The 27,623-nt window shown below is 42.7% G+C and overlaps 1 long non-coding RNA gene across 1 annotated transcript; it reads left to right on the top strand.

Annotated features, from left to right (window-relative positions):
- Positions 1-22,523: 22,523 nt before the first annotated feature.
- On the top strand, positions 22,524-23,707 carry LOC134956716 (uncharacterized). Its single transcript, XR_010186121.1, has 5 exons — positions 22,524-22,580; positions 22,672-22,734; positions 22,918-22,959; positions 23,298-23,348; positions 23,632-23,707. It is a non-coding gene; the product is annotated as an uncharacterized LOC134956716 (long non-coding RNA).
- Positions 23,708-27,623: the final 3,916 nt, after the last annotated feature.

The raw sequence follows: 27,623 nt of genomic DNA, 5'->3' as shown, positions 1-27,623 counted from the left end.
TTCCCCTTCCTCCAGACTGGAAATCACTGCCCTCAGAGACTCCATCTTGAACTTGAACCTTTTGAGGTAGAGATTCAGATTTTTCAGGTTTAAAATTGGTCTGACCGAGCCGTCCGGCTTCGGAACTGCGAAAAGGCATGAATAAAAACCTTCTCCTTGCTGTGACAAGGTTACCAGGACTTGAAACTCCAGTTTGTATCCATGGGACACTATTTGTAAGACCCATGGGTCCAGGCCAGATTGTAATTCAGACAAGGTTATCGGCAAAATACACTATAGAATCCATTTGGAATACCAATTAGTCCGGTGAAAACCTTGTCTGACAACGCACTGTCCACAATTTGTTGGAAATTTAATTTTTATATTTTCGCACTGAGGTATTTCAATATTCATTATCTACAAAAAAGTAGTTAGACTACTATGTAATATTGCTTATTATTGCTGATTATTACTTACTCCGATAGGAATATACATATATATAAAAAGTACGATTCCTTGTTCTATAATATTATTGTTTAACATTGGCACATTATTTTAGATATAACCTATTAAAAGTTATGTTTTAATCAATTAATTTTCTGAATTCATAAAAGAGTGGACCACAAAGAAAGCCTTCTTGGAGCAGGTTCCTCTTACTACCTGCTCATCTCCAAACTTTGACACTGTAATTTGCTTTCTGGTGCACCTCCAGCGCAATATACTATAATAAAAAAATGTACAAATATAATTTCCTCTAGAATTGCTGGTTTCTAAGTAATATTGTTATTGATATTTTTTCATATCCTGTACATAATCAACCAAGGGATCATCCCCTACTCTCTGTATACCAGATTGAAGCCAGATCTGACTGAAAAGTTTCAGATGTGCTAGCATTAGGGAGCCCCAGCGTCATGCTGCAGATTTGGCAGAAGCAGGGGTTGATTTCTGCTCCTGCGATCCTGGAGACGCTGCAGATTTCTTTCCTCTTCCCCTTCCTCTACCTGCAAAGAAGGGGGAATCTTTGGCCTTTTTGTATTTGTTGGGCCAAAAGGACTGCATGTGAGAGTGCTGTGTCTTTTTCGCCGGTGCAGGAGCATAAGGCAAGAATGTCGACTTACCTGCGGTAGCCGCAGAGACTAACGCATCCAGCCCATCTCCAAACAAGGCCTCACCTTTATATGGAAGACCCTCCATATTTCTTTTGGAATCTGCATCAGCATTCCACTGGCGAATCAACAACGCCCTCCGAGCTGATACTGCCATGGTAGCGGCTTTTGAACCCAAGAGTCCAATATCTTTCATGGCTTCTAGCATGTATGCAGCAGCGTCTTTGATATTACCTAACGTTAGGAGTATCTTGTCTCTATCTATCGAGTCAATTTCTGATGACAAGTTATCTGACCATTTTTCGATAGTCCTACTCAACCATGCGCAAGCGATGGTGGGCCTGAGCAACGTACCATTGGCCACATAAATAGATTTTAACATAGTCTCCAACTTGCGGTCTGCCGGCTCCTTCAGTGAAGCCATCCCAGGTGCAGAAAGAATCACCTTTTTAGTTAACCTTGACAGGGCACTGTCTAATACGGAGGGTGACTCCCATCTTTTGCCGGGAAAGGATAAGTAACCTGAATCCTTTTGGGAATCTGAAATTTCTTTTCAGGGTTTACCCAAACTCCCTCAAATAGAGTATTAAGTTCATGAGAAGGAGGGAAAGTTACATTAATTTTTCTTTCTTTATAAAAAATATGCCTTCTCCTGAGGTACAGGAGGAGCTTCCGTAACTTCCAAAACTTCCTTTATAGCAACAATCATATATTGAATGCTTTTTGCCAATTTAGGATCTATCCTCCTGGAATCACTATCGTCGACACAGGAATCAGAGTCCGTGTCGGTATCAGTATGTACTATTTGTGCAAATGGTCTCTTATGTGACCCAGAGGGTTCGCCTGCGGATGAAAAGGCAGAACTATGAAAAATCACATCTTCCACTGATTTTCTTCAGCTCTCTGCATGAGACTTTAAGAGATTAGATAAGTCTGAAGGCCCCCATCCACTAGTCAGATTTGGGCAGTTTTCTTCAGATTTCGATGCATCTGACCGTCATATCTGAAGAAAAGTGTCACATCGGATGGCTCTTCAGATCCAATGCTCACTCCCGTGTCAGATATGTCTGAACTACAGATCTCTGAGGCTGCCCCAACTATTTATCTGAATCTGAAGAAAACAGGTGCACATCGGATTGTTATTTTTACTTCATCTGAAGCGTCACTTGACTGGCATCTCCCTGACCATTCCCACCCACCAAGAGGGGGAACAGCGGTAGCAGCAGCATCAGATCAATCACATGTAGCATGTGTGCATCAGATATATCTGATGCGATCTGGCACATGATATATCGCATCAGATATATCTGAAGTGAATGTAATGAAAATTAAAGCCAGGGTCTGATCCATTTCCCGGGACACTCCCGGGAGAGTTCAAGAGAAATCTGATGCTATCTGCAGTTCAGATAAGTCTGTGTAGTGGATGGCCACCTTTAAAGTGCCCATGGCTCCTGCGGAACCATCTATACCCCATGGTACTGAAGTGGACCCCAGCATCCTCTAGGACGTATGAGAAATATTTAATTTAAGTTCCAAAACCCTTTCTCAGGATGAGGAAACATTTTTAAAGAAAGGCCTTAAATTTGCCCCGACAACATTGACTGGCCCTTTCTAGACGTTTATTGATATCCATAAATTTGTCCGTAAATTAACCTTAAAGAAATTCTTTGCGGTTAATAAATCAGACAAATCCAAAACTATTGAGATAGTTTGAAAATAAATCGACCTTTTTTCCTTCACATATAAAAGGTTGTATGATTGATATCTTTTCAAAATCAGTATTGGAGGATGTAAAAAATAGGGGGATTCGTAAGAATAATAAGAGAAAGAAACAAGTACTGTATAACATTACCAAAAATGAACAGCAAACTATAAAATCATTGAAAAATTAAAAGGAGATAATCATTAAACCTTGCGACAAGGGTGGTGAAATAACAATTCAAAATAAAATTGTCTATGTAAAAGAAATTACATCCCAGTTGAGTCAAAATGGTAATTACCAAAAACTAAAATCTGATCCTACAGTCAAGATAAAAGGAAATTATCTTCAGATCCTGAATACATTTTTGGAAAATGGAACCATCACAAAGATAGAGCTGACTTTTGGACATTTAAGATCCAAAGATGCCCATTATATATACTTTACCAAAGATACACAAAAATGACACTTATCCCCTTGTACATCCCATAATTTCTGGGTCAGGTGGACTTACCACAAATCTATCAGAAATGATAGACTCTTTTCTACAGCCCTTGGTAAAAGAGAATAAGTCCTATTTAGAAGATACCACGGATACTATTAATAAATTAAGAGATAATATGGGATCAGAATATGTACTTGGTTACCGCCGATGTTTCTTCTTTATATACCATAATCAATCATACAGATGGATTAGAAGCGGTAAAATGGCATTTGGAAAAGACAAGTATGTTGTCTGAAAAAAATAGCATTCATTTTAGAAGGAATCACCTTCACATTAGAAAACAACTATTTTTTCTTTGAGGAAAATTACTATTTACAGAAAATTGGAACTGCCTGAGCACCAAGTTCGCGCAATACTATGCCAACTTATTTATGGCCCGGTGGGAGGAGGATTTGGTATGGAGTAACACACGAGTCGGCGCCAACTTGGTGTCCTGGCATAGATACATAGATGACATTTTCTTTATCTGGAGGGGCCAGGAAGATCTTGATGAATTCTGTGCATTTTTGAATACAAACAATGTTAATATATCTTTAACTTTTACAAAAAGTCAAACGGATGTCCATTTTCTGGATTTAACAATTTAGATTAAAGATCTGAATATAGAGACCAAAGGATACACTAAACCTACTGACTCCAACAGTTTTATTCCATTTAGTAGTCAACACCACCCTAACTGGTTAAAGGGGATCCCAAAAGGTCAATTAATAAGAATGAAAAGGAATTGCAGTGAAGATGTGCAATATCAGGAGCAAAAGCAAATAATGAAAAATACATTTCTTAGTAAGGGTTATGCAGAAGACCTTCTGAATAAAGCAGAGCAGGAAGTAGATAGAATGGATAGGGAAGATATTTTAAAAGGCTCTCCAAAGAAAGAAGAGTCAAGTGACATACAATGGGCATTCCTGTCAGAATTTGGAGCCAATTACAAAGAACGTGAAAAAATTATTCGTATACATTGGCATATTTTATGTAGAGATCCAATTTTAAAGGAAATAATACCAGAGAAACCTCGTTTCATTTACAGAAGAGGTAGAAATTTGAAAAATTCCGTAGTCAAAAGTGCACTTCCCCATGAACCCCTGAATCCTATAAGGGAACAGGGGGTTTCATCATTGTGGAACATGTATAGCCTGTAGAACTATTCCTTCTGAAAAGTCCAAAATCACCAAGTTTACAGTACATGGTGAAAGTTATGAAGTGAAAGATTTCATCACTTGCCACACTACAAATGTGATATATTTAATTAAGTGTGAATGTGGCCTCTATTATATTGGGAGAACTGGAAGATCTTTAAAAACTCGTGTATCAGAACATGTACGGAATATTCAAAAAGGGCTGACCACTCATTCCTTGTCTGAGCACTTTAAAAAAAACATAATTGCTCAACAAATAAGATTCTATCCATTATAGGGATGCAGCATATCAAATCCAATTGGAGAGACAGAGATGTAGATGGGAATTTAGCTAAAGCAGAGATGAAGTGGATTTACAATTTAAACACACTAATGCCAGGAGGATTTAATTCAGATTTCGAACGGAAGTGGGTCATTTAAGAATAGATAACAACTCTATATATTAAATATAAAGAAATAATCAGGCGCAATTAGAAGCTCATAAAAAGTATATATAATTGATCTGGATAAGGACTGATAATTTTAACACAGCTGCTCCCAACGAATAGTCTGCAGCTATTCAGATGCAACTAAGAAAAAGCCATATGTATATAAAAAATTGTATATATATATATATATATATATATATATATATATATCAAAGGAGCACTAATTTATGATATTAAAAAACATTTAATGACAATGTTTAAAAAGTAGCACATATCATTACTAGTAACAGTAGTAAAGACTATATTCCTACAAAGTAGATATTACCCAATTGACATAGGGTTTCAATTAGTGAGCACACCACTGAAAAGGAGATCACAGTCCACAGTTTACAGAATTTGGAAAAGCAAGGAGGAGTACTTGTGTTGTAATTCCACCACTCAATCACTCACCACTCCAATGATATGTCTATGGGATGAAAAGGCAGCGATGTGAAGAACTTATAGCGCTGTATTTGTGGTGATGAGCCTCGGCATGGGGAGGGGGGGAAACGCGGCAGTTGTAACTCCATGGGTGGCTTAATGAAGAGACTTTAGCAGGGAGACTTCTTGTCAGTTCCCGGATCTGCGCTCAGCAGCGGTGCAGTAAATTGATCGTCCCAACGTGGGTATTAGATCGTCTGATCAATAGTAGCCCCGTATAGCAATAGGAGGGGTAGCACTGCTGGGCGGCTTGTCTGCCGACTTCCGTGTCCACCAAGGGGAATTGCAGAGAAAACAGCCAAGCGGTACCCATGGTTTCCTACTTAATGGCTCAAAGTTAAATAGGGTGATCAGAAAACTTTGATTCCAGGAATGCTGGCAGTGGTAGTGGTCACAACGGGACCCTATGACTTAATAAGTTGTATTTACTGTTGATTATTAACATTTTTACATTACTCCCCCAATAAGGTTTGTGCGTTCCACTGCGACAGGTGGAACGCACAAGCTGATTATTTTTTACTTCCGGATTCCGGACAGGGATAGTCAAACCACAATACTAATGTATGTCACTCCCGGGTCTATATATATATATATATATATATACACTGCTCAAAAAAATAAAGGGAACACTTAAACAACACAATGTAACTCCAAGTCAATCACACTTCTGTGAAATCAAACTGTCCACTCAGGAAGCAACACTGATTGACAATCAGTTTCACATGCTGTTGTGCAAATGGAATAGACAACAGGTGGAAATTATAGGCAATTAGCAAGACACCCCCAATAAAGGAGTTGTTCTGCAGGTGGTGACCACAGACCACTTCTCAGCTCCTATGCTTTCTGGCTGATGTTTTGGTCACTTTTGAAAGCTGGCAGTGCTTTCACTCTAGTGGTAGCATGAGACAGAGTCTACAACCCACACAAGTGGCTCAGGTAGTGCAGCTCATCCAAGATGGCACATCAATGCGAGCTGTGGCAAGAAGGTTTGCTGTGTCTGTCAGCGTAGTGTCCAGAGCATGGAGGCGCTACCAGGAGACAGGCCAGTACACCAGGAAACGTGGAGGAGGCCGTAGGAGGGCAACAACCCAGCAGCTGGACCGCTACCTCCGCCATTGTGCAAGGAGGAACAGAAGGAGCACTGCCAGAGCCCTGCAAAATGACCTCCAGCAAGCCACAAATGTGCATGTGTCTACTCAAACGATCAGAAACAGACTCCATGAGGGTGGTATGAGGGCCCGACATCCACAGGTGGGGTTGTGCTTACAGCCCAACACCGTGCAGGACGTTAGACATTTGCCAGAGAACACCAAGATTGGCAAATTCGCCACTGGCGCCCTGTGCTCTTCACAGATGAAAGCAGGTTCTCACTGAGCACGTGACAGACGTGACAGAGTCTGGAGACGCCAAGGAGAACGTTCTGCTGCCTGCAACATCCTCCAGCATGACCGGTTTGGCAGAGAGTCAGTAATGGTGTGGGGTGGCATTTCTTTGGGGGGCCGCACAGCCCTCCATGTGCTCGCCAGAGTAGCCTGACTGCCATTAGGTACCAAGATGAGATCCTCAGACCCCTTGTGAGACCATATGCTGGTGCGGTTGGCCCTGGGTTCCTCCTAATGCAAGACAATGCTAGACCTCATGTGGCTGGAGTGTGTCAGCAGTTCCTGCAAGACGAAGGCATTGATGCTATGGACTGGCCCGCCCGTTCCCCAGACCTGAATCCAATTGAGCACATCTGGGACATCATGTCTCGCTCCATCCACCAACGCCACCATTGCACCACAGACTGTCCAGGAGTTGGCGAATGCTTTAGTCCAGGTCTGGGAGGAGATCCCTCAGGAGACCATCCGCCACCTCATCAGGAGCATGCCCAGGCGTTGTAGTGAGGTCATACAGGCACGTGGAGGCCACACACACTACTGAGCCTCATTTTGACTTGTTTTAAGGACATTACATCAAAGTTGGATCAGCCTGTAGTGTGTTTTTCCACTTTAATTTTGAGTGTGACTCCAAATCCAGACCTCCATGGGTTAATAAATTTGATTTCCATTGACAATTATTGTGTGATTTTGTTGTCAGCACATTCAACTATGTAAAGAACAAAGTATTTAATAAGAATATTTAATTCATTCAGATGTAGGATGTGTTATTTTAGTGTTCCCTTTATTTTTTTGAGCAGTGTATATATATATATATATATATATCAACAAAGTAAAAGACCGGCATATATATATATATATATATATATATATATCAACAAAGTAAAAGACCGGCACTCACTTAATAATCAGCATGGCGCCCGGTGCCCTCAGCACCTGACGAAAATTCTTTGGAATTGAAACGTTGATACGTATTGCTGTGGTCTCTGTACTTATTTATATCCAGCCGTGAGTGCCGCTTCTCCTTTCCTCATATATATATATATATATATATATAGATATATATATATAAATAAAGCATCAAAGCAGCCGGCACTCCCCTTGCTGGTATAGCATCTGCTCCGGTGCCCTCCATGGGATGGAACATTCAGTAATAATGAAGAGAGTCTGGCGGCACTCAGGAGACTTTTCAACCAGTAGTAAATTTAATGGAGTAACATCCAACCAGTAGTAAATTTAATGGAGTATATAAAACAATTTCTATTTATTGATGTTGAATACTTTCCATTATTCTCCCTGTAAAGTTCGTGAGTTCCACTGCGGCAGGTGGAAGCACGAGCTGATTACTTTCTACTTCATGTTTTTGGCCGGGGCTAGCCAAATTCTATACGTCACTTCCGGGTCCGTGCGTTCCACTGCGGGAGGTGGAACGCATGAATAAAATGGCTTAATCCCAGACTTTTTATCCTTACTGTCCATAGTTCCTTTTCACTTTTAGAGGGAACGGACGGATGTATGGAAATAATTATAGTCTTTAGTTTTAAGTTATAAGTACTTTTTTAGAGGCATTCCGGGGCAATTGAATTTTCTGTATTTTATTCTCTTTTTATAAGTATATTATAATGGTGTCCACATATTTTTCGAAAGAATCTTTATCTGTATAAAGAATTATTTTAAGAAATTGTTTTATTTAAGATATGAATAAATCTTTATACCCATAATGCATACAGAAAGATTGGTTGTCTTCCTGTTTCCTGGTCACATGGTATAAATACAGCTCTATTGTAATCCACTGGTACACCTTGATAAAGATCCTTAGGGATCGAAATGGCGTTGGTGCAGACCAGTGGATTTATTCAAGATTGTTTCAGAGACTGTTTTCTCATTTGATTAAGGCACGTTTGGGGGCTCCTGTTGCAGGTTTTAGTCCGGACTTTCTTACCTGTTATTTGGATGTTCATTAATTTATGCCATTTTCCACCATCATTGAGAACAATATTGGTTGTATCTGGACAATTTAATTTTTTCAATATTTTAATTTAATTTTTACAGTTTGGAATAAACATTTTTGCAACGTATCCTTACGGGTGTGGAATTCGTCCATAAAGAAACCTTTATATATGGAACCCACTCTGTTTATAAGTGAGTGAGGTACGTCTAATTGAACTATACCTTCTTTGTGTGATTCAACTCTTTGGTGAAAAGATACCTTTATGTGCTCATTTTCATACACTTATATGTGAGTGTTGGTAAGTTCCTGATTATATTTGTTGCGGTGGCGAGGACCTATACTTACCTGGTTGAAGCTACAACATCACCTTTTCATTTTCCCCACGTGGATGATAGTTATTACACATTTTTGTTCATTTTCTGTTTATATATGGTCCCTGTTGATAATTCGAATATATTGTGAAGAATACATTTGGTTCCAGTACAGACACAGAGGACCCTATAGGTTGTATGATTTTTTTTATTATATTGACTTCTCTATTACATTGCCTACTGTCTATTTTTTTCGCCTTTGATCCTCCACTTCCTTTCTATTTACTTTTTGGTCACGTGTCTACTAGAAGGACATAAGAGTTCTACCAAGGAGTCAGAGGTCAGTTCCTATTTATTTATAATTCCTTGAGAAGTGACCGACCTTGTTTTCACTGTTCTAATGAACCACCTCTGCATCTACGGTACCTATTGTTTTTAAATCTGTTGTCCACTGTGGATATTTGTCCTGGCAGAAATGAAATGCTGCCATCAATTCAAAATGCGTTGGGTCTAATTTTAATGCTATTTACTGTTTGTGGTCCAGATCTGCTCAGTGGGAAGGATCGTACACATCACCCTCAAGACATCACTGTGTCTACTTACACCACTGTGTACTGTATACATCCAACACTGTCACCCTATAGTAGTGAGCAAGGATAAGCAAATTTACTTACTCCTTCTACAGTATTTCATTTGGTGTGCACATTCAGTTTCACATCTAATTCCTGGAACACCTTTAAAGATCCATGTCCTCTGGGGACTGTGTAGATCTCTTGTACATTTATTCTTGACCTTGTCTTCTAACACTTGTGGTAACGTTCGTACCCATTTGTTATTTTTAATCCATTCTACAAGTTAATTCTCCAAGTTCACGTTTGCAATTTTGCATCCCTTGTTTTTTTATTTTTCATATCCATTGCAATGCAAATTAGCACCTATTGGGGGGTAGCCAATTATCCACAGATTATGGATTAATCAGGGCTATCCAGTTATCTCAGATGCCGGCACTTATCCCCCCATGCCGGCACTTATTGGGGATAATCTGTGGTAAGTGCCAGTATTATCCACAATAAGTACGTCAACAATGCATAGGTCCGCAGCTTTTCGTGGGACCTGTGTATTATCGCATGTGCAAGATAACAGGATAGGTGTGGAAAAAATAGTGAAAACCCTCCATTTTTCATAGCCGCAGCACTATCGTGGGTAATTGGATATTCCCCATTGTTTCATGATCAATGGATGGGAAGTATTAATCACTTCTATGGGAAAGGACCAGGATACACCAGATTATTAATCTCACCCAACAGTCACATATTTCCATATGATCTCCCAGTTGTGAAAACGTTCATGTTCTTTGTTGGATCTTTAGCCATTTATTTATTTACTTATTATTTATTATATAGAGGAGCATGTTCCGTTGCGCTTTACAATTGCAACAACAGTAAGAGAACAAAACTAGGTAAAAACAAACAGACATAGAGGTAGGAGGGCCATAGAAATGAACAACTTGCCTGGCATGGTCGCATCCTGCAAGTGCTTTATCTGACCTGGTCGCACAGGATGCGACCAGTTAGATAAACTGTGTTAGCAGTGGCAGGGAAGGAAAACTTCTCTCCGCTGCAGCTGTCAGAGAGACTGGAAGGTCCCTCTGCCTTCCAGCCCCCAGTGTTGCCGTGCTGCCGATCATTGCTGATCGGTAAGTACAGCAGGATCCCCCACCCCCAGCGGCTGCAGACAATAGCAGCCACTGGTAGGTGTAAATCATTGCCCCCAAGCCAACCGCAGACTCCCCCTGTGTGCCTGGCAGCTGTCCATGCTCTAAAAACTATGGTCGCAATGTTACAGGTGTTCCGATGGTCGCAATGTACCCGATCGATGTTTTGATGTTTGAGAAAAAAAAAATTCAATTAAAATAAATTAAATTCTTTTTTTAACTAAAATCATTTTGGATAGGGTTAAATTCATGCTCTTCCCCTAATTCACTCATTTAAAAAGATGACAATTTCTGAGCGTTTTTTGGGGGGGAAAATCGTCAGTTAAGTGGTTAAACAAATTGACTTCACCTCAAAGGTTTGTAAAATCAGTGATTTGCCAATTAATTTCCTTGATCCATGTCCATGTTGGTGTCAACAACGCATAATGGGGGGGTCATACAGACCCGATCGCACGCTGCCTTTCTTTGCAGTCATGCGATCGGGTCTGAACAGCGCATGCGTGCGGTCCGCAATGCGCAGGCGCATCGCAGGCTGGCGACAGGGGTCGCCGGACAGCCACGGATTCAACGAAGAAAGCGATCGCAGCGGCGATCGCAAGTAAATTGACAGGAAGAAGGCGTTCGTGGGCGGCAACTCACCATTTTCAGGGAGTGTACAGGAAAACACAGGCATACCCAGACGTTTCCAGGGAGGGTTCCTGATGTCAGCTCCGTCCAGGATCATCGCAGCGGCTGAGTAAGTCCTGAGCTGTGCAGAGACTGCACAAACTTTAGATTGTGCAGCTCTCTGCACAAGCTTTCGTACCTCTGCACAGCGATTACCCCCTCCCCCTGTAGGCGGCGATTACCTGATCGCTGCAGTGCAAAAAATAGCCTGCGTGCGATCAGGTCTGAATCACCCCCAATATCCACAAATATGTGCTCATAAAAAAGAATATCTTTCAAATAACACGAATCAACACCATTAGTTAAAATTTTTTATAAAGAACATATAAAGGGGAGTAATCATTCAGAATATTGAAGGGAAAAAAATGGTTAGTTGGCGGTTGCAAAGGTGGAGGTTAAAATGTTCTAGGTGCCTCCATGGAGTTCCAATCATAAAACCAATAGACTCTCAACTGGGATGTAGTTGGCATCCCAACATTCAGGATGCTGGTGGGCATATGGAATCCCGACACCTTAATCCCGACACCTGAATCCCGACGGTCATAATCCTTAATGTAAGTATGAGGGGGAGGGTTAGGCTACAGGAGGGGAGGTTAGGGTTAGGCACTAGGAAGAGGATTAGGGTTAGGCTGTGGGAGTCGAGGGTTATTGTTAAGGGGAGGGTAAGTTGTAGGGTTAGCCTACTTGCCTAAATATGTCGGGATTCTTAGTGTCGGGATACCACTGTCAGTAGTCTGACCGCTTGCAACCTCACTGTCGAGATCCCATACCCAACCCCCCGAAGTTAGATCTTAAATCATGGGGTTTATTGTGCGGTTTTGCCTTTGGTATATTATATGGTTTACAAACCACAATTTCATACATTTTTTCCCCTTTCTAGACGCAATTTTAAACTGAATGAGAAGATCTCTAACAAGCACATACGGACAGCCCAGGAGCGTGTAATAAGTGGTTAATCATATAACTTTTTATTTCAGTAAATAATAAATGAAATCTGGTCACATGGTTACAAGAACAAACAAAGAAGACTGCACAGATGGACACATTCCCTTTAACCACTATTTTAGAAGTCTGCTATGGCTTTTATTATGGTTCTCGGCCAGTGGCTGCCACGTCTTCAGCCAGAAGATGTTCTGTTCCTCGGTGTTCTGTTACTCCTTTGGTTCTATTGTTCTTTAGTCAGAGTACTGTGAATTTCATTGGGCGCTTATTAAATCTGACATTTACAGGGCTGAACGCCATGAGAAGTCTCATATAGGCTCATTCTGGGATAACAGCCGTGCCCATCAGATATCAGCAGATATTACCAATTAGATTGTGTATTTTAAGTTTAATTTGTCCCAATTAACGTGGAACGCAAATATGAAAGGCTTAATATTTCTCAGCCATTTGTTTTATGTATAAACAACGCCAACCGTGATCATTGCATTTTTTTTTTCCTTTAAACGTTTTGGTTATTAGCTTTATTTAATTTTAATTGGGACCATGCGTATGAGACCGAAAACTGATTGATGTTCTTTTCTATGTACATTGAATTACTATGTGCTTTTAACATCAGCTTAATTGCTGCAGCTGGAAATTAAACTTTCAGCTCATTAAATTCACTTAGAAGAATTTTCTTTGGTGTAGTTCTGCCGGGCCAGTGAGAATGAACAACTATACGTGGTTTAGGGTTAAATAGCTCACAGGCTTGCAGTTTTTGCAGAGGATAATTATACACTTTGCCTAAAGAATTCTGAAGACCTCTAGCTGGAATTGAGCCAGGGTGGATCTCTGAAGTTTGACTTGTTGACAGATGACCCTGCAATCACAGGTTTTGAAATCAATCTCAGAATCATTAGATGAAGTAGAAATTTGTGACGGATTGCAAAGTCCAAAGAATTCTTCTTCATCACAATTGCTGAGCTGCAATAAAACTATAACATTTATCTCAGGCTAGGGAGGACAGCAGTTGTGGAGCTTCTCGGTAATGTCAACACCTCAGTGGAACTTTCACTGTTTAAGGAAGCACTAAAGTTATTTTTCCAAAACCCAATCATTTGCATGATGCATACGTGTGCTAATACACTGAGGTGTAGATTTACTGAGGTTTATACAGGGCAAGTGGAGGTGTTGGTCAAAGTAACCAATCAGAGTCTAGCTATCAGTTTCTAGAATGTTCTTGATAAATTATAGCTAGAAACACGTTCACTTTTGCTTTTTATAAGTTTTAGTAAATCTACCACACGGTGAGATATTGACTAAGGGGGTAATTCAGATCTGATCGCTGGCCTGCGTTTTTTGCTGTCCTGCGTTCAGATAGTCGCCGCCTACAGGGAGAGTGCAAATTCGCCGTGCAAGTGTGCGATCGCATGTGTACGCCGAGTTGCTAAAATTCTGTGTGCAGTCTCTGCGCAGCCCAGGACTTACTTATCCAGTGCGATAGAATCAGGCTGATCGGGGCTGGAGCTGACGTCAGGCACCCTCCCTGAAAACGCTTGGGCACGTCTGCGTTTTCCCAAACACCCCCAGTAAACGGTCAGTTACCACCTGCACTCGGCTTCCTCCTGTCAATCACCTTGCAAATGCCCGTGTGAACGGATTTTTCGCACCATCCCGCCGCTGACCAGCGATGCCCTTTGTTGTTGCCCGACACGCATGTGTACTGCGGTGAATATGCATGCGCTGTTATGACCGGATCGCCCGCTGTGCGAAAACGCACAGCAGCGATCAGATCTGAATTACCCAGCTGATTTTGACTTTGCGATTTCCCTTGAACTCCCCGTAGCCCAGATCTACCGATATTGACTATCTTTGCTTGCGATTTTGACTAAGTGGTAATTTTGACTATACTACAGATGTAGCCACCTTTATCTTGACTGTTTCTCCGCCGAGACGGGCGTTTAGTCACGCTAATGCGATAGCTGAGTTTCATCACAGGCAGGCGCGTTGAGGCGATCTAGATACTCATCATGCATTACACATCTCCACCACTGTGTCGCTAATGCTCCACTAATCCAGTACTTTCGATCGTACAGTATAGCGGCGGATTGATCTACAGCTCTGGCAATACTGTAGGCGTAACGGGAGGCGGTGGAAAAAGTATGGAGTACTGTACAGTATGTGTATGGAGACGCAACTACAGTAATTGTGTAAAAGGAAGAATGTACAGTACAATGTATAAACACCGTGCTTTTAAAATATATGAGCGTCTGAGTTCGCTAATGCATAATGGGAATGGAGGGCTAGCCGGAGGCGGAGGAAAACACCGTGCTTTACAAATGCGAGCGTCCGAGTCCTCTAAGGCATAAACCAACAGCAATGGGGCGGGGGCCGGCCGCTGTTTGCAGTACTTTCACACATGAAATTGGAAATCTCTCATGAGGCGTCGTGGGCTAGGGGTGAAGGCTCCCACCTCCCTCGCTGGGGGTCCAGGGTTTGAGACCTGATGTGCTTTCTTTCTTTTTTTTTTTTTTTTCTGTAATAATGCACTGTATTCTTTTATTTACACTGTAAGACAGTCAATGGAAGGATGCACACAGATTTCACATAAATCAAAGTACATCTGCAGGAGCGATTCTTTACGCTAAATGCACCTAAACAGCGGGAATGAAATGAGTGTATTCTGACGCTACCAACTGAGCAAAACAGTACTGTAGATCTTCAGCGTTTGTGTATTGCACAGGACCTGAATTTCCTCCCTGTGCAGGCCCCCAGGGGGGAAGGGTGATGGGGGTAGGGGGGAGACGATGGAAAATACTGTGCCTTTGAAATGCAATTACATGAGCGTCCGAGTACACTACGGCATACTGTAAACCAACACCAATGGGAAGGAAGTGCCAACCTTATTTTTAATGTGTTCCCGTGACATTCACTTTAAAAAAAAAAAATTTCTCTCCAATACAGTACATCCAATGGAAGGATGCACACAGGTTTCACATACTGTACAGTAAATCAAAGTACATCTGCAGGAGCGATTCTTTACGCTAAATGCAACCTACAGTACAGTACTGTAAGTGAGCAAAACAGTACTACAGTGGGCGTTTGTGTATTGCACATGACCAGCATTTGCATTCCCTCCCTGTCTACTGCATGATCTGTGCAGGCTCCCATGGGGGAAGGGCAGCAGGCTAGCCGGAGGCGGAGGAAAACACCGTGCTTTACAAATGCGAGCGTCCGAGTCCTCTAAGGCATAAACCAACAGCAATGGGGCGGGGGCCGGCCGCTGTTTGCAGTACTTTCACACATGAAATTGGAAATCTCTCATGAGGCGTCGTGGGCTAGGGGTGAAGGCTCCCACCTCCCTCGCTGGGGGTCCAGGGTTCGAGACCTGATGTGCTTTCTTTCTTTTTTTTTTTTTTTTTTCTGTAATAATGCACTGTATTCTTTTATTTACACTGTAAGACAGTCAATGGAAGGATGCACACAGATTTCACATAAATCAAAGTACATCTGCAGGAGCGATTCTTTACGCTAAATGCACCTAAACAGCGGGAATGAAATGAGTGTATTCTGACGCTACCAACTGAGCAAAACAGTACTGTAGATCTTCAGCGTTTGTGTATTGCACAGGACCTGAATTTCCTCCCTGTGCAGGCCCCCAGGGGGGAAGGGTGATGGGGGTAGGGGGGAGACGATGGAAAATACTGTGCCTTTGAAATGCAATTACATGAGCGTCCGAGTACACTACGGCATACTGTAAACCAACACCAATGGGAAGGAAGTGCCAACCTTATTTTTAATGTGTTCCCGTGACATTCACTTTAAAAAAAAAAAATTTCTCTCCAATACAGTACATCCAATGGAAGGATGCACACAGGTTTCACATACTGTACAGTAAATCAAAGTACATCTGCAGGAGCGATTCTTTACGCTAAATGCAACCTACAGTACAGTACTGTAAGTGAGCAAAACAGTACTACAGTGGGCGTTTGTGTATTGCACATAACCAGCATTTGCATTCCCTCCCTGTCTACTGCATGATCTGTGCAGGCTCCCATGGGGGAAGGGCAGCAGGCTAGCCGGAGGCGGAGGAAAACACCGTGCTTTACAAATGCGAGCGTCCGAGTCCTCTAAGGCATAAACCAACAGCAATGGGGCGGGGGCCGGCCGCTGTTTGCAGTACTTTCACACATGAAATTGGAAATCTCTCATGAGGCGTCGTGGGCTAGGGGTGAAGGCTCCCACCTCCCTCGCTGGGGGTCCAGGGTTCGAGACCTGATGTGCTTTCTTTCTTTTTTTTTTTTTTTTTTCTGTAATAATGCACTGTATTCTTTTATTTACACTGTAAGACAGTCAATGGAAGGATGCACACAGATTTCACATAAATCAAAGTACATCTGCAGGAGCGATTCTTTACGCTAAATGCACCTAAACAGCGGGAATGAAATGAGTGAATTCTGACGCTACCAACTGAGCAAAACAGTACTGTAGATCTTCAGCGTTTGTGTATTGCACAGGACCTGAATTTCCTCCCTGTGCAGGCCCCCAGGGGGGAAGGGTGATGGGGGTAGGGGGGAGACGATGGAAAATACTGTGCCTTTGAAATGCAATTACATGAGCGTCCGAGTACACTACGGCATACTGTAAACCAACACCAATGGGAAGGAAGTGCCAACCTTATTTTTAATGTGTTCCCGTGACATTCACTTTAAAAAAAAAAAAATTCTCTCCAATACAGTACATCCAATGGAAGGATGCACACAGGTTTCACATACTGTACAGTAAATCAAAGTACATCTGCAGGAGCGATTCTTTACGCTAAATGCAACCTACAGTACAGTACTGTAAGTGAGCAAAACAGTACTACAGTGGGCGTTTGTGTATTGCACATGACCAGCATTTGCATTCCCTCCCTGTCTACTGCATGATCTGTGCAGGCTCCCATGGGGGAAGGGCAGCAGGCTAGCCGGAGGCGGAGGAAAACACCGTGCTTTACAAATGCGAGCGTCCGAGTCCTCTAAGGCATAAACCAACAGCAATGGGGCGGGGGCCGGCCGCTGTTTGCAGTACTTTCACACATGAAATTGGAAATCTCTCATGAGGCGTCGTGGGCTAGGGGTGAAGGCTCCCACCTCCCTCGCTGGGGGTCCAGGGTTCGAGACCTGATGTGCTTTCTTTCTTTTTTTTTTTTTTTTTTCTGTAATAATGCACTGTATTCTTTTATTTACACTGTAAGACAGTCAATGGAAGGATGCACACAGATTTCACATAAATCAAAGTACATCTGCAGGAGCGATTCTTTACGCTAAATGCACCTAAACAGCGGGAATGAAATGAGTGTATTCTGACGCTACCAACTGAGCAAAACAGTACTGTAGATCTTCAGCGTTTGTGTATTGCACAGGACCTGAATTTCCTCCCTGTGCAGGCCCCCAGGGGGGAAGGGTGATGGGGGTAGGGGGGAGACGATGGAAAATACTGTGCCTTTGAAATGCAATTACATGAGCGTCCGAGTACACTACGGCATACTGTAAACCAACACCAATGGGAAGGAAGTGCCAACCTTATTTTTAATGTGTTCCCGTGACATTCACTTTAAAAAAAAAAAAATTTCTCTCCAATACAGTACATCCAATGGAAGGATGCACACAGGTTTCACATACTGTACAGTAAATCAAAGTACATCTGCAGGAGCGATTCTTTACGCTAAATGCAACCTACAGTACAGTACTGTAAGTGAGCAAAACAGTACTACAGTGGGCGTTTGTGTATTGCACATGACCAGCATTTGCATTCCCTCCCTGTCTACTGCATGATCTGTGCAGGCTCCCATGGGGGAAGGGCAGCAGGCTAGCCGGAGGCGGAGGAAAACACCGTGCTTTACAAATGCGAGCGTCCGAGTCCTCTAAGGCATAAACCAACAGCAATGGGGCGGGGGCCGGCCGCTGTTTGCAGTACTTTCACACATGAAATTGGAAATCTCTCATGAGGCGTCGTGGGCTAGGGGTGAAGGCTCCCACCTCCCTCGCTGGGGGTCCAGGGTTCGAGACCTGATGTGCTTTCTTTCTTTTTTTTTTTTTTTTTCTGTAATAATGCACTGTATTCTTTTATTTACACTGTAAGACAGTCAATGGAAGGATGCACACAGATTTCACATAAATCAAAGTACATCTGCAGGAGCGATTCTTTACGCTAAATGCACCTAAACAGCGGGAATGAAATGAGTGTATTCTGACGGACTGTGCATCTTCGGTATTTGTGTATTGCATAAGACCTGTGAAGGCTCCCAGGAGGGAAGGGCGTAGGGCAAGACAGTGGAAAATACTGTGGTCAAAGAAAGGGCATATTTAAAACTAAGGGAAACTGTCACAAAGTACAGTAACTACAGTACTGTACGTTGAATGCCTGGACCGCACGACGTCTGAGACGCACGACGTCTGAGGCGCACGACGTCTGAGACGCTCATTGAGCATAAGGACGGTTATGGCTACTGCACGGGACCGTCCCTATGCTCTGGGTGAGCTGCGTCTCCTCGTTCGCTGGCGGGACAGAACTCTCGCCAGCAACGAGGAGAAAGTGATAGCGTATAGGAGGGCCAGCAGGGATATCCTCCGGACCTACAACCGGAGGAGAACGGTGAGGTCTCTCCAGAGGAGATGGAGCGACCTCGTGAGGAGGACCCCACGACGCCTGCAGGCCATAAGGGATTGTAAGTACAGTACATTACTGTAGATTACTGTACTTTAAGTTACTGTAGTTACAGGTACAGTACATTATAGCAGGGGCTGCTGTAGCAGCAGGTATCCGGTCTATATAGCACTGTACAGTATTTGTGGTAAACAAATGGTTAAACAAGGACCAAACATTAACCCGGGTCAAAAGGTCAATTTGTTTTTTGGCGTGGACCTAGATGGTGCGGCTTTTGAAATTGGTTGACACCAGTTACTGTAGGTTGACATGGTCGTTAAGTTGACATGGAAAAAGATCGACATGCGTTTTACAAAAACAATTGTTATTTTTTTAAACTTGTGTATATATACAGTAGTTCTTTACAATCCACGTGGTCTACGATTGTGCAGTGTACAGTATCATGCAGTGTACAGTATATGCAATGTATCACAGTGTATCGTGCTGCGTAATTGCAGCGTGTCATGCAGTGTACATTCAGTATATGGTATTGTGCAGTGAGTGTAATGCATAGTGAATCACATCGTGCAGCAGAGCCGGCCTTAGGCATAGGCAAACTACAGTAGGCAAATGCCTAGGGCATTTGCTATGCTTAGGGGCACCAGCAGCTTCTGCTGATTAAAATGATATGCGGCATGCCTATATTTTGCGTGACTGCGGCTGTATCTGTATCTGGCTAGGGCCAGCACTGTCGTGCAGTGTACTGTATACACATGTGGTAATTGCAGTTTTTTGTGTAGTGTACATTGTATCATATTTTGCAGGGAAATGTGCAGTTTGTCATATCACGCAGTGCATACACTATGCAGTCGTGCAGTGCATTGTGTGGTTTAATTGCAGTGTGTCGTGCAGTGTGCAGAAATTTGTGTTTCAGATAGTACAGTGTTCTAAGGGATGTTACTTTGGCAGAAATTATTCTAAGGGATGTTACAGTGGCCTAATGTGTTCTGACGTGCATTACTCTTGCATAATGTGTTATAAGGTTCATGACTGTGGCAGATCTCTACTTTGTGACGTAATGTGGATATACTACTGCACTACTGTGACGTACAGTACAGTAACGTGAATAAGGTGCTCTACTGTGTGACACAACGTGAATCAAGGACAGTACTGTGACGTGAATACGGTGCTCTACTGTGTGACACAACGTGAATCAAGGACAGTACTGTGACGTGAATACGGTGCTCTACTGTGTGACACAACGTGAATCAAGGACAGTACTGTGACGTGAATAAACTGCACTACTGTGACATGACGTGAATAAGATGAATTCAGGTGAGTACTGCATCATCTGTCATGAAATCAATTTGTAATGTAATGAACAGTACTGAGATGGTTAAGGGTGGGAGGGCTGCATGCTGATGTGTGTCATAATGTTTATAAGGGCAATGCTTATGTGTGTTACAATGTCTATAAAGGTAGTGTTCTGTCTAATACCCTGGACCTACTGTACTGTAGCGATACTGTAAGTGTACTGTACTGTATGTCACATTTAGAAATGTGCCCCTTAAGTTTTGAAGACAGTACAGTACACTATGCCCTCCTGAGTGATTAGGTGCAGGGTACTAGAATGAACTATTCCATTTATTGTGATGTCATAAAGATGCTGTCAATGTTGAATTTCATTGGCTGTACAGTATGCTGCCATTATACTGTGTATATATATATTTTTACAGGGCTGGTAGCACGACGTCACAGGAGGCGGGACAGGCGCCGCCAAGCTGGTAAGTATTGTCAAATACAGTAGTGTACAGTACATAGTGATTTCTATAGTCCCAACCCCCTGTCCTGACCATCACAGATAACTCACTGCAATCCGTTAATGTTAAGAATGTCTGTTTACAAAACTAAATGTAAATATTAAACACAAAGTATAAATAACATTGTAGATAGCTGAATACCCGTGCTTCGCTACGGGATGAGGATGGTCAATTCCAGTGTTAGTTGTTTGTTAATTTACGTTTGTTGGCGATCTAGTATATAGTACTGTATACTTTAAGCATACTGTATCTTGCTTCTCTGATGCAGATTGTTTATTGGCCGGACCCCTTTTTGGTCCTGGATACTGTACAGTACATGTTTCAAATTGACAGCTTCACTTACAGTACTGTTATTTTTTTTCCCACAGTACCACCACCACCACCACCACCACCACCACCACCACCTGCTGCGCTGCCAGGTATTGTGTAACGAGAATTCTGGTGCTACTGTCATCGTTGTTACACTACTGTACATGTGTCCTGGATACTGTACAGTACATGTTTCCAATTGACAGCTTCACTTACAGTACTGTTATTTTTTTTCCCACAGTACCAACACCACCACCACCACCACCACCACCTGCTGCGCTGCCAGGTATTGTGTAACGAGAATTCTGGTGCTACTGTCATCGTTGTTACACTACTGTACATGTGTCCTGGATACTGTACAGTACAGGTTTCCAATTGACAGCTTCACTTACAGTACTGTTATTTTTTTTCCCACAGTACCAACAACACCACCACCACCACCACCACCACCACCTGCTGCGCTGCCAGGTATTGTGTAACGAGAATTCTGGTGTGACTGTCATCGTTGTTACACTACTGTACATGTGTCCTGGATACTGTACAGTACATGTTTCCAATTGACAGCTTCACTTACAGTACTGTTATTTTTTTTCCCACAGTACCAACAACACCACCACCACCACCACCTGCTGCGCTGCCAGGTATTGTGTAACGAGAATTCTGGTGCTACTGTCATCGTTGTTACACTACTGTACATGTGTCCTGGATACTGTACAGTACAGGTTTCCAATTGACAGCTTCACTTACAGTACTGTTATTTTTTTTCCCACAGTACCAACAACACCACCACCACCACCACCACCACCTGCTGCGCTGCCAGGTATTGTGTAACGAGAATTCTGGTGTGACTGTCATCGTTACACTACTGTACATGTGTCCTGGATACTGTACAGTACATGTTTCCAATTGACAGCTTCACTTACAGTACTGTTATTTTTTTTCCCACAGTACCAACAACACCACCACCACCACCACCACCACCACCACCTGCTGCGCTGCCAGGTATTGTGTAACGAGAATTCTGGTGTGACTGTCATCGTTACACTACTGTACATGTGTCCTGGATACTGTACAGTACATGTTTCCAATTGACAGCTTCACTTACAGTACTGTTATTTTTTTTCCCACAGTACCAACAACACCACCACCACCACCACCACCACCACCACCACCTGCTGCGCTGCCAGGTATTGTGTAACGAGAATTCTGGTGTGACTGTCATCGTTGTTACACTACTGTACATGTGTCCTGGATACTGTACAGTACATGTTTCCAATTGACAGCTTCACTTACAGTACTGTTATTTTTTTTCCCACAGTACCAACAACACCACCACCACCACCACCACCACCTGCTGCGCTGCCAGGTATTGTGTAACGAGAATTCTGGTGCTACTGTCATCGTTGTTACACTACTGTACATGTGTCCTGGATACTGTACAGTACATGTTTCCAATTGACAGCTTCACTTACAGCACTGTTGTTTTTTCTCACAGTACCACCACCACCACCACCACCAACACCGTCTGACCAGCAGAGCTCTGGAAGTGGTAATCATTATTTTTGTTACAGACACACTAGTTTCCTACAGTATTACTGTAATTTTTTTATTTTACAATACTTGTTATCTTGTACACACAGACCGCCTCGTTATTGATACCGAGGAGGAGGAGGAGGAAATGGGGGAGCCTTCAGGCCAGCCTGGTAAGAATTGTAATCTACTGTACAGTACTCTACATTCTGCATTCATTGATTTATTAACAGTACCAATGGCTTGGGTTTGCGTGACCAGTGGTCAGGATTCCAGCAGTCAAGTGACCGACAGCGGTATCCTGATTGCAGAAATCCCATTGACTTTTCTTTTTGTTTTTTTTATATTCAACACAGATGTCACTTACCTGTACGTGGACTCTGAGCCGGAGGAGTATAGTAAGTACAGTAGGATTTTCTCAAGCCCATTCTTAAAAGTATTGACCAAGTCCACTTTTATTACTTTTCAGGCAGGGAATTCCAAACATGTACTGTACAGTATTTCCCTCACTGTGAAGACCCCTTTTCGCCTCTGTGTGCGAAATCGCCTCTCCTCCAACACGAGTTAAATACAGGCACAGTACAGTACTGTATGTCCCCTACCACTGGACAGTCATTCTGCTCCTACTGTATTATGAATATATCTCTGCCTCCTGTAGCACTGTACTACTGTGCAATTTTGTAGTAACTGTACTCTACTGTATTTTGTTTATAATATTTTTTTATTTTCCACACAGTAATTATTGACAGTGATGAGGAAGGGGAGAAAAAGCCCTCTCCCCAACTTGGTAAGTAAACTAAAGTATTGTACTGTACTGTACATTGTGTTAAACCAATGGGTTGGGTTTGCATGACCAGCAGGGTGATCCTGATGCATCCTGATTGCAGCAATCCCAACAGGGTGAGGTACGGTATCCTAACCCTCCTCCACTACCCCCTGATTCTGGCCTCGACATTCTCGTCTCTGTGTGCGAAATCTACTCTCCTCCTCCAATTCCTGACTGAATTTTTGCTTTACTGTATTCAACACAGAATACAAAAGTATATTTCATGGAATTTTTGCTTTCACAGGCCCTACACTGTCACAGGCGGTGGCGGAGGAGGAGGACCAGGACTCTATGTCCATCACCTCACTGCACCCATTAAGTAAGTCCAGTCCGGTACATCTTGCCTCTGTAGAGCCAGTTTGAGCAAGGAGAGATTGATTGCTTCTTTTTTTGGTGGGGGCCCAAACCAACCAGTCATTTCAGCCACAGTCGTGTGGCAGACCCTGTTTATATAACATAAGGGTGGTTGGGAGGGCCCAATCACAATTCCATCTTGCACCTCTTTTTTTATTTATTTATCTTTGCATCATGTGATGTTTGGGGAAAATTGTTATAAGTGACATCCTGTCTGCCACTGCACTGCCACTCCTAAATGGGCCAGGTGTTTGTGCCGGCCACTTGGGTCGCTTAGCTTAGTCATCCAGTGACCTCGGTGAAAATTTTAGGACTACAAATAATATTGTGAGGTGTTCAGAATAGACTGGAAATGAGTGGAAATTATGGTCATTGAGGTTAATAACACTATACAGTAGGATCAAAAATACCCCCAAATTCTACGATTTAAGCTGTTTTTGAGAGGTTTTTGAAAAAAAGCACCAGGATCCAAAAGAAGTCCGAATCCAAAAGCAAACACAATAGGACACGAGGATGTGCACGGAGACTGGAGGGGGGCGAGGTTCAGGGGGAATTTTAAGAAAAATTACTTCACAGAAAGTGCAGTGGACAAGTGGAATAGCCTCCCATCAGAGGTGATAGAGCCTAAAACAGTAGAGCTACAGTATTTAAACATGCATGGAAGAGACATACATAAGGATATCCTTACAAAGAAATAAGGATCAAATAAGGTTTGATGTAAAAAAAAGGTTAAAAAAAAGAGGCAGATTAGATGGCCAAAGTGGTTCTTACAGTATTTGTCATCAAATTCTATGTTTCTGTATGCAGACCCTCCAACATGACCCGCCGCACTGCTCTGTTTCTAGACTTCCCTCTTAATTTATGATTTCCATCACCTGTGTTGAACTAGTTATATGATAAGAAAGCTGTTTCTTCACAGGTGATGGCAATAATAAATTAAGAGGGAAGTCCAGAACCAGAGCATTTTGTACCTAGTGGGGCGGGTCATGTTGGAGGGTATGTGTATTTCCTGGAATGAACCTTTTTTTTTTTCACATTAATGTTTTTTTTCACAGGCCCTACACTGGAACAGGCCATGGAGGAGGAGGAGGATGATGATGATGATGATGATGCTGCTGCATTTAGTGGTAAGAATTATTACTGACATTGATCTGATGCCATCAGAGTAGCACTTTTCATCAGATTTTTCTGGCAAATGCGTAGAAATCGGATGAAAATTGTTTTTGTTTGAACTGGTGATATTGCCCATACAGTAGCAACCGATCACATCCCACATTAACATTTACAGTATCTAGTTACACTTACAGACGATAATACAGTACAGTAGGTAATATTTGATTGGTTGCTACTGTATGGACAACATCCTGTTCTAAAAAAAACACCCATCTTACTCAATTTCTCTCTCTCTCTCTCTCTCTCACCCCTTGTCACTGTCTCTCCATTCATCTCTCTAGATACTGTCAGTGATGAATTTCCCATTAGGCACGAGAGGCACGTACTGTACCTAGTGGCGGCATCTGTTTGGGGGCCTCAGTTGGATGCTTACAGTATGCTAATACTGTCATCCCAAAAATTACCACTACAGTAACTGCTAAATATTTTAAGTGTACTGTACAATATGCACATACAGTACTGTACAGTATACATAATTCAAAAGAAAAAAGAGTTGCTACCTTATTCTAGTCATAATCACCGGCATACGGGTCACTCACAAATTTTCTGATGGTCTCGGTGGGGTCCCTTGGAATCACCATGCCTGTCACAAGCATACCTTTTTTTACCCACCTGACACTGGGCCTGGACACTAGTGTACTATTACTATACTTTTTACTGTATACTGTATCTTATAATATTCTTCTCTTTTACCCACAGACGACGAGCCAGAATACATTTTTGGTAAATATACTGTACAGTAGCAATAGTTGGTACTGTAATTACAGTATTTTTTTTCTCCAACATTATTTTAAGTCAAACTGATATGACTAACTGTATTTTATCTTTTTACAGTCCGTCGCCAACCAGTGGAGGAGACACCTGGTAATAAAATATAAATACATAATGCACTGTACTGTATTCTAACTTACTGTAACATGTATAACACTGAGCTGATCATCTTCACACCCTCTGACATAACCTTACAGTACATACTGTACTTTCTCTCTTTTTTCACCCTCTTCACTCCACAAATGCATGCTGCCTTTCCTGACTACTGATATAATAGTGTGCAGAGCGTAGCGAGGCACCGTGCCCACCGCATGGCGAGCGAAGCAAGCATAACGAGAATAAGAGACACTATTGCATGATATGTTGTGAATAAAGTTGCAGTACTGTGTGGCGTCTCAGTCACCGCCCCGCTACCCACTTTGCAAAGCTGTTTCCTCGTAAGCAGACTTGCTGTGTGGATCTTCTCCGACCTTTCAGAAATCTCCTGATAATTTGCTCTCCGTTTCTGCCTTCGAAAACTTCTTCACAGGCCATACTGTTCCAGCTCATTGACACAGTTTCGTCATACAGTATTTGACCGGTAATTCTTTCATTTACGGTTTACAATTATTTATATACTGTACGTAAATGATGAATGTCCCTGTGCATTGCTCCATGGCCTATACAATTTATCCCGGTGTATTTTAAAATGTATACCATCTCTCACTCCATATCCGAGCGCTGCCACGTGCTGGGAGTTCACGGTCGGCGGCCATTTTGTCAGGTTGCTAAGCGATCCAGCTCGGTATACCGTAATGTGCATAGACCTCGCTTATCCCAATGTAATTGAGCTAGGGGATTGTGACGCTCCTTCAGCATTGCCCCCTGAACTGTGAAATGTATGCCATATTGTATCTCACTACATATCCGAGCGCTGCCACGTGCTGGGAGTTCACGGTCGGCGGCCATTTTGTCAGGTTGCTAAGCGATCCAGCTCGGTATACCGTAATGTGCATACAGTAGACCTCGCTTATCCCAGTGTAATTGAGCTAGGGGATTGTGACGCTCCTTCAGCATTGCCCCCTGAACTGTGAAATGTATGCCATATTGTATCTCACTACATATCCGAGCGCTGCCACGTGCTGGGAGTTCACGGTCGGCGGCCATTTTGTCAGGTTGCTAAGCGATCCAGCTCGGTATACCGTAATGTGCATAGACCTCGCTTATCCCAATGTAATTGAGCTAGGGGATTGTGACGCTCCTTCAGCATTGCCCCCTGAACTGTGAAATGTATGCCATATTGTATCTCACTACATATCCGAGCGCTGCCACGTGCTGGGAGTTCACGGTCGGCGGCCATTTTGTCAGGTTGCTAAGCGATCCAGCTCGGTATACCGTAATGTGCATACAGTAGACCTCGCTTATCCCAGTGTAATTGAGCTAGGGGATTGTGACGCTCCTTCAGCATTGCCCCCTGAACTGTGAAATGTATGCCATACTGTATCTCACTACATATCCGAGCGCTGCCACGTGCTGGGAGTTCACGGTCGGCGGCCATGTTGTCAGGTTGCTAAGCGATCCAGCTCGGTATACCGTAATGTGCATAGACCGCGCTTATCCCAATGTAATTGAGCTAGGGGATTGTGACGCTCCTTCAGCATTGCCCCCTGGAGTGTGAAATGTATGCCATACTGTATCTCACTACATATCCGAGCGCTGCCACGTGCTGGGGGTTCACGGTCGGTGGCCATTTTTAGTGTGCATAGAACTCGCTTATCCACATAGGCCCCTGTGTTTTTAACTACTATATTGAGATGCACATTTCTAGGCCTACAGTATTTAATATACAGTAAGCAGCATTGTTGTTAGGCAATAATTGAAGAATTTACATACAGTACTGACATGTACTGTATGTAATGCTTGTACATCATGTCAGTCGACCCTTATGCTGTACACTAC

Source organism: Pseudophryne corroboree, chromosome 9, assembly GCF_028390025.1.
Source record: "Pseudophryne corroboree isolate aPseCor3 chromosome 9, aPseCor3.hap2, whole genome shotgun sequence".
Classification (NCBI taxonomy): domain Eukaryota; kingdom Metazoa; phylum Chordata; class Amphibia; order Anura; family Myobatrachidae; genus Pseudophryne; species Pseudophryne corroboree.
The sequence above is the reverse complement of the archived record's forward strand: the minus strand, read 5'-3'. Positions and strand labels throughout refer to the sequence as shown.